General features: G+C 39.3%; 1 pseudogene across 1 annotated transcript; it reads right to left on the reverse strand.

The window, feature by feature from the left end:
- Positions 1-7723: 7723 nt before the first annotated feature.
- Positions 7724-8046, reverse strand: LOC307069010 (peptidyl-prolyl cis-trans isomerase FKBP1A-like; annotated as a pseudogene). The gene has a single exon. The product of its transcript is annotated as a peptidyl-prolyl cis-trans isomerase FKBP1A-like (transcript).
- Positions 8047-8463: the final 417 nt, after the last annotated feature.

Raw genomic sequence — 8463 nt, forward strand, 5'->3', positions numbered from 1 at the left:
TCTTGGTTCCTTTGTCATAGATTAATTGACCATATGTGTGTGGGTTTCTTTCTGGGCTCTCTATTATGTTCCACTTATCTATGTGTTTGTTTTAATGCTAATACCATACTATTTTGATTACTATAACTTTGTAAAATAATTTGAAATCAATAAATGTGATGCCTCCAGCTTTGTTCTTCTTTCTCAAAATTACTTTGGCTATTTAGGGTCTTCTGTGGTTCCACAGAAATTTTAAGATTGCTTGATCTACTTCTATGAAGTAGAATTTTGGAATTTTGGTATGAATTGTGTTGAATCTGTGGATTGTTTTGGGTAATATGGACATTTTAGCAACATTAATTCTTCCAATCCACAGCATATTTACTCTTCCATTTATTTACATCTTGTTCAATTTCTTTTATCAATATCTTGAAGTTTTCAGTGTGCAGGTTTCTCAACTCCTTGGTTAAATTTATTCCTAGGTACTTTATTCTTTTTGGTGTAATTATAAATGGAGTTATCTAACTTTCTTCTGATAGTTTTTTTATAAATGTATAGAAGCATAACAGATTTTTGAATATTGATTTTTTATCCTGAAACTTTACTGAATTCCTGTATCAATTCTAGTGGGTTTTTTGTGGCATCTTTAGTGTTTTCTATATACAAATATTATCATGCTATCTATAAGTACTGATAATTTTACTCCTTGAACTTCAAATGCTATGTTGAACGAAAAGTGGCAATATTGGCATCTTTGTCATGTTTCTAATCTTAGAGGAAAAGCTTTCAGCTTTTCAGCATTGCATATGATGTGAGCTGTGGGCTTTTCATATATGGCCTTTATTATGTTGAAGTACGTCCCTCTATACCCACTTTGTTGAAAATTTTGTTTTTTTCTCATAAATGGATGATAAATTTTGTCAGAAGTTTTCTCTGCATCCGTTGAGATGGTCATATGCTTTTTCTTCTTCAGTTTGTTAATGTGGTGTATCACACTGTTTGATTTGTAAATGTTGAACCATCCTAGCATTCCTGAGATAAATCTCACTTTATCATGGTGTATCATACTTTTAATGTATTGGTGAAATCAGTTTGCTAATATTTTTTGAGGATTTTTTTAATCTATGTTCATCAGGGATATTGGCCTGTAATTTTATTTTCTGTGGTATCATTGTCTGGTTTTGTTTCAGGGTGATGTTGGCATCATAAAATGAGTTTGGCAGAGCTCCCTCCCCTATACTTTTTGGGAGATTTTGAGAAGGTTTTGTTTAATCCTTCTTTGATTGTTTGGTAGAACTCATCAGTGAGGCAATCTGGTTGTAGACTTTCATTTGGGGGGAGGTGTTTTATTACTGATTCCATCCTCTTACTAGTAATCAGTCTATTCATATCTTCTATTTCTTCATAATTCAGTCTTTGTGATTTGTAAGTCTCTAGGAGTTTATCCATTTTCCTCAGGTTGTCCAATTTTGTTGCTTATAATTTTTCATGTCAGTCCATTATGATCCTTTTTATTTCTGTGAATCAATTGTAATGTCTCCTCTTTCATTTCTGATTTTATTTTTGAGTACATTTTCCCCCTTTTCTTGGTGATGTAGTTAAAGGTTTGAATATCTTTTATCTTTTCAAAGAATAAACCATGGTTTCATTGATTTTTTTCCTATTGTCTTTTTAGTTTTATTTCATTTATTTCTGCTCTGATCTTTGTTATTTCCTTCTTTCTACTAACTTTGGGTTCAATCTGTTCTCTTTTCAAGTTCTTTAAGGTATTAACTTAGGTTGTTTATTTGAGATTTTTAAAATTTCTTAAGACAGGCATTTATTATTATGGACCTGACTCTTGGAACTTTTTTGATGCATCCCATAAGTTGTATTTACATTCTTATTTGTCTCAAGGTATCTTGTGATTTCTCATTTGATTTCTTGTTGACCCATTGGTTGTTCAGTAGCATGTTGATTAATATCCATATATTTGTGAATTTTCCAGTTTTATTATTGTAATTGACTTCTAGTTTCAACCCACTGTTGTTTGAAAAGACACTTTATATATTTCAGTATTCTTAAATACTTTAAGGTCTGTTTTGTGGCCTAACATATGATCTATGCTGGAGACTGCTTCATGTGGAATTGAAAAGAATGTATATTCTGCTGCTGTTGAATGGAATGCTTTGTGTATATCTGTTAAGTTCATCTCATCTAATGTGTCATTTAAGGTTAATGTTTTCTTAATGGCTTTCTGTGTGAATTATCTATTCATTGATGTAAGTTGGGCATTAAAGTCCCCTAATGTTATTTTATTGCTGTCTATTACTCTCTTTCACTCTGTTAATATTTGCTTTATATATTTAGGTGCTCTTATGTTTGGTGCATAAGTATTTCCAGATGTTATATCCTCTTGTTAGATTGACCTCTTTATCGTTATGCAGTGCCCTTCTTTGTCTTATTATACACTTTTTTTTAAAGTCTGTTTTGTCTGATATAAATATATCTGTACCTCTGAGGTGACTCTCTTGCAGGCAGCATATGGATGGGTCTCCATTTATCTACTCTATGTCTTTGAATTGGAGAATTTAGTCCTTTTATATTTAATGCAATTATTGATAGGGATATGCTTATTACCATTTTTTTCTGGCTGTTTTGTAGTTCCTGCATTCCTTTCTTTTCTCTTGCCCTCTTCTTTTTTGGTTTGATGACTTTATTTAGTGATATGCTCAGATCCTTTATATCTTTCATGTATCTACTATAGGTTTTGTTTTGTGGTTACTATGAGATTTACATATAACAACTATTTGTAACAGACTATTTTAAATTGATCACAACTAAGTATAAATGCATTCTAAATTTCTACATTTTACCCCCCACATGCACAGTGGACACACAGCTCTGAGGGCAGCATCACCTCTGCTTCCATGGCTGGCCAGTGGGTGGGTCTCAGCTGCCTTTAGTTCACAGCAACCCCTCTTCTTTGCTCACAGCAGCCCCCTCCCTGCTGGCTCTGCTTCTGACAGATGGTGCAGCTGCAATATTGCATTGCTGCAGCCTCAGCTGCTCACAGCTACTAACACTGATGCTCTAGCCCCTCCAACCCCAGTGGGGAGTGAGTCAAGTTTTATATTTTGATGTCACATTTTACAGCATTTTTTCTTGTGTATTCCTTAACTAATTATTGTAACTACAGTTATTTTACTATTTTTGTCTTTTAACTTTCATACTAGCTTTATAAGTGATTAATTTACTACCTTTTCTATATATTAACTTTTACCAGTGAGATTTATACTTTCATATATTTTCTTGTTACTAAATTGCACCTTTTCTTTTTAGCTTAAAGAAATCCCTTTTAAAGTGTCTTGGAAGGCCATTTTAGTGGTAATGAATTTCTTTAGCTTTTGCTTATCTGAAAAACTGTATATTTTTTTCATTTCTGAATGATAACTTTGTTGGGGAGAGTATTCTTGATTTGAAGATTTTATCTTTAAGCACTTTGAATATATCATGCCACTTCTTTCTGACCTGCAGTTTCTGCTGAAAAATCTGATAATATTCTTGTGGGGGTTCTGTTATGTAATAAGATTTTTCCCACTCTTGGTGCTTTTAAAATTCTCTCCTTGTCTTTAACTTTTGACATCTTAATCATAGTATGTCTTGGTATGTGTTTTGGGGGTCCATCTTATTTGGAACTTTCTGGGATTCCTGGATATGTATGCCTGTTTCATTCCCCAGGTTAGGGAAGTTTACAGCCATTATTTCTTCAAATATGTTTTCTGCCCCTTTCTCTCTCTCTCCTTCTTCTGGGACTCCTATCATGTGAATGTTGGTCCACTTGATGTTGTCCCATTAGTCCCTCAAGCTATCTTTACTCTTTTTCATTCTTTTTTTTTCTGCTGACTTCCACTGCCCAGTCTTCCAGTTCACTGAACCTTTTTTCTGTTTCATCTGTCTGCTATTGAACTACTGTAGTGTATTTTTCAGTTCAGTTATTGTAGTCTTCATCTCTGTAACTTCTGTTTGGTACTTTCTTATATATTTTATCTCTTTTTTGAAGTTCTCACTGTGTTCATCCATTCTTCTCCTGAGTTTGGTGAGCACTTTTATGACCATTAGTTTGAACTCTTTATCAGATAAATTACTCATCTCCTTTCTTTAAGGTTTTCTGAGGTTTTATCTTGTTCTTTCATTTGGAGTATATGCCTCTGCTTCTTCATTTTGCTTGATTCTCTGTGTTGGTTTATGCATTTGATGAAACAACCACCTCTCCCAGACTTGAATGATTGGCCTTGTATTGGAGATGAAATATCACTCATCCTTGCCCTAGCTCTTGTTAGTCTCTCAAGCCTTTGTGATTTTCCAAGCAGTGTATTTTATTTTTAGTGATTTTCAGTAGTTGAGGCTATGTCAAGACCTGTCAATGTCCCAAAGGGGAGGATCTCAGTCCATACCTAGATTCAGGCTGGCTGGAAACCAGATCCTCAAGCAGCAGCTTTTAAACCTTCATATACATAGAGTTCTTTGGGACTGCAAGCCTAAGCTTCACTAGCCACCAGAGCCAGGCAATCAAGAGATGTCCCCTGAGTATCAGTCACAAAAATTGGGGCTCCAGGCATGTGTATATGCTCCTTTCTGAAAGATACCAATGAGCTATAGTGAGGCTAAAGGTGAGTGCAAAGATGGTGTCCCCTGGCCTACGTTCCCTAAGAACACCCTCATAGTCGAGGTATGTACCAAACCTGATGCCTGCTCCTAAGGCTGAAGCTCCAGGACAAGCCTCTTTCACAGAAAGGCTTTGGAGGTTTCAATCTGCTGTCTGTGCAGTTGCTGGGGTGTGGTAGCCTGCCAATAACTGTATCTTTGATTGTTACAGTCCTGTGGGACCCAAGAAACCAAGTCCCCATGGCCACCAGTGCCAGGTGATCAACAGTTATCCCTTGGGCAGAAGTCACAAAAACCAGGGCACCAGACATATATAAGTGCTCCCCTCTGAGACATACTGGTCATCTGGAGTAAGACAGAGCGAGAGCATGAAGATAGTTCCCCCCTTCAAAGTATCAGGAAAGGTTTACAATCAACCCTTACATGTGTGCTTAATTAGAAAAATGACCCTTGGGCTGCAGCTATGACAGTAAAACAAATAGGCCTCTTTCACAATAAGACTGAGCTCCTGGAGCTGTTACCTCTTGCTGTGCCCTGGGGTCATAGCTGTTTAAGAATACTTTTGCAACTGGCTACAGTCCTGTGAGACCCACAGTTATATGCCTTATAAACACCAGAGCCAGGCGATGTAGAGGTATCCCCTGGCAGCAGCCACAAAAATCAGGACACCAAACTAGGGTATAAGCTCCTTTCTGGAAGGTACCAGCAAGTGAGACAGAGGGAAGCACAAAGATTATATCCACCAGCCTCCATTCTCTAAGAGCACCTCTACAGGCCCTTATAAGTGTACCAAACCAGAAGCCTGCCCCTAAGGCCATAGCTCCTGAACATGTAAATAGACCCCTTTCACAGAAAGGCTTAGAGTATAAGTTTTAGTCTGCTGTCTGTATAGTACCCTGGGGGTGGTACCCTGCCTAGAACTGTCTTTCCAATTTTTACACTCCCATGGAACCCAGGAACACATGTTCCCCTGGCCTTCATAGCCAGGCAATCAAGGGGTCTCCTCTGGGTGGCAGCTTCAAAAACCAGGTTACCAGATGTAAAAACAAGGGCACCAGATGCCTGTAGAAGCTCTCCTCTGAGAGGTACTTGTGCTCTGGAGCAGAGTAGAGGGAGAATGTGGAGATGGTGCCCACTGGCTAGAATAAGGCAGAAGGGGAGTGCCAAGGTGGCACCTACCAATAAAAGAAAAGAAAGGGGAAAAAGAAAAAGAAAGAAAAAGGAAATAAAAAGAATTATATGACACCTGCCAGCTTTAGCAAAGCAGAGGGAGAACATGGAAGATAGTGTCCACCAGCTGGAGCATACAGCTGGCACTCATTGGAAAGGAAAATAAAAAGATTATGCCTGCTGGATTTAGTAAGGCAAAAAGAGAACAGAAAGATGATGCTCATCAGCCTCCATTTCCAGAGAGTACCCCAGCATGCTCCTGCTTCTCAGACCAATACTTTAAAATTAGCAAATGAGTCTCCTTAACATACATCTGGGCACTTTTCAAAAGGCTGCTGGACCCTAAGGCAGGTGAATCTGTGCACGAGCCCTTTAAGAGCCATTTCTCAGTTCACCACAGCAACATGTCTCATGGGCATGAGTTTTCAAAGTTAGATGTTTTGGGGGCTCATCTCTCAGGAGCTGGGTCTTAAAAGATGTGGTGCCCAATGTGGGATATGAACCCTATGCCCCTCAGGGTGAAGTTCTGGGTCTTGAGTTCCCTCCTGATTGAACGTTGCCCCACCAGGGGTGGGGTTTACAGTAAGATTGTTTCTCAGCCTTTCCTATCTGTTTCACTGTGTGTGTGTGTGTGTGTGTGTGTGTGTTTTCTCATTTTCCCAACGTGAAGGGGTCACGTTGCCAGCCTTTAATTTTTTTCCTGGGGAAATTGTTCTATATATAGCTGTAATTCAGTGTGTCTCTGTGAGATGGTGAGTTCAGGATTTTCCTACATCTCCATCTTGAATTGGAACCTTCAACTGTAATCTTTTGACCTTTTTCTTTTGAGAAAAGCCAGCATAAAGCACTTTTATTGAAATAATAAAACTTGAAATTCATATGTAGTGCAGGCGGAGGGGGGGAGTAGGCAGCAATTTATTTCACCAAATCACTACAAAGGACAGCAAAGGGGTGAGAAGGGGGTAGGAGAAGCCAGGAAACTGTGAGATCAGCAGGGGAAGCTAAGCAACAAAAAACAGGAGATGCTGAAGCTGTGCTGACCAACATCATTTTCTTAAGAAAACACTCAAGGATATGTCATGATGGCTGGGCTTTCATGGGTGTTAAGTGTCTAAGAACAGCACCGCCAATTTAACTTTCGATTAAAGTTCTTAAAATTTAGGAAGTGGAGCTTGGATAACTATGAGATTACAGAAATCCTGAATATCCATTAGAAAAACCACAGGATGGAAAAAGCCAGGCCATGAAGAAGGCTTCAGAGGTCCCTGCTGGCCTGGGGATAGACACCTGTAGAGTCCAACATCTCAGTGAAAATGATCTCCTTTCAGAAGGCAGAGGGTTTAAGGGGAGGGTGGAAGTGGGGCAGTGGAGACAAAGGTTCTCCCCCTTCCCACTTTAGTTTTGGGTAGGGCTTTTAATTCAACACAAGGACATCTCTCAACTTGGAGAATAATTCGGCCCTCAAAAGCGCCTCATATCTGCTATGGCTTCGCAGCGCAGCAGCAATAATATTTAATATATAATAGATAAAACTTTCATCCAAAAATAAAATAAAATAAAGATTCTTGCACCCCCCCCATACCAATTCCTATTCTAAAGTTAACCCATGACTTGTGCTGGTAATACTTGACTAATACTTAACTGGAAATCTAGATCCAAAGGACTGAAACTCAATCTTCACCTCAAAACAAAAACAAACTAAAATGAGTAACTTGAGGTTTATGGCATATAGTTCAGGTCAACACACATATGAAGATAAAGGGAAAAAGCAAAGCTGGTGACAGAACACATTGTCAGGGAAGATGTTTATACAATGTACTGGAACATCAGGAAAAGCTCCGTATGGACTCGCTGTGCGCATCTGGAGGCGCCAGATCCTTCCATGGCACATCCAAGAGTGGGGAGCTCAGGGAGGAGGCCATTCTTGTCATTCCAGTTTTAGAAGCTCCACACCAAAGAAGAGAGTGGCATTTGGTGGGAGGATGCTTGGGTGCACAGTGGCACCATAGGCATAGTCTGGGGAGATAGCTTGGCTCTCTGACCCACGTTCATCTGGTCAACCCCTTCTTCCCAGCCTCGGATCACCTCCTGCTTGCCCAGCACACACTTACTGGACTTGTTTCTGTCCAGGGACGAATAGAATTTCTTTCCATCTTCAAGCATCCCCTTATAGCGCACCACGCAGGCCTGGCCGCACTTCAGGAAGGTAAGCCCATCTCCGGGAGAGATGGTCTCCACCTGCACTCCCATAGCGGCGTTGGCTGCGGACGCTGGGCGAGCTGGCCTGTAATTTTTTGTCCTTGACGACTGCATATTTTTCATCCACACTTACAATGTTTTCAAATTATGCCTGCTGCTTTTCCACTCTGAGTTGCAAGTTAGGCGAAACAGATACGAACACTTTGCATCACTCTTTCAGGTAGTCTTCAGGCAATTTAGAAGAGACTAACACAATAATTTGCAAATGAGATTTTGTCTGCTCCCTCTGCAAACAGGGACCAGGGTCTCACACTGGGAATAGGGGCTTCCATCTTCAAGACTACAGCTGATCTGGGGGTGGGTGAGGCAAGGTGAATAAAAACACTATAAAGCTTTTCCACAATTTTTAAGTTGGCTTTTTCTTGATTCCCCATTTGCTTGGTTACTATAGACATTTGACTATTTTCC

The sequence above is a fragment of the Hyperoodon ampullatus genome (assembly GCF_949752795.1).
Source record: "Hyperoodon ampullatus genome assembly, chromosome: X".
Classification (NCBI taxonomy): domain Eukaryota; kingdom Metazoa; phylum Chordata; class Mammalia; order Artiodactyla; family Ziphiidae; genus Hyperoodon; species Hyperoodon ampullatus.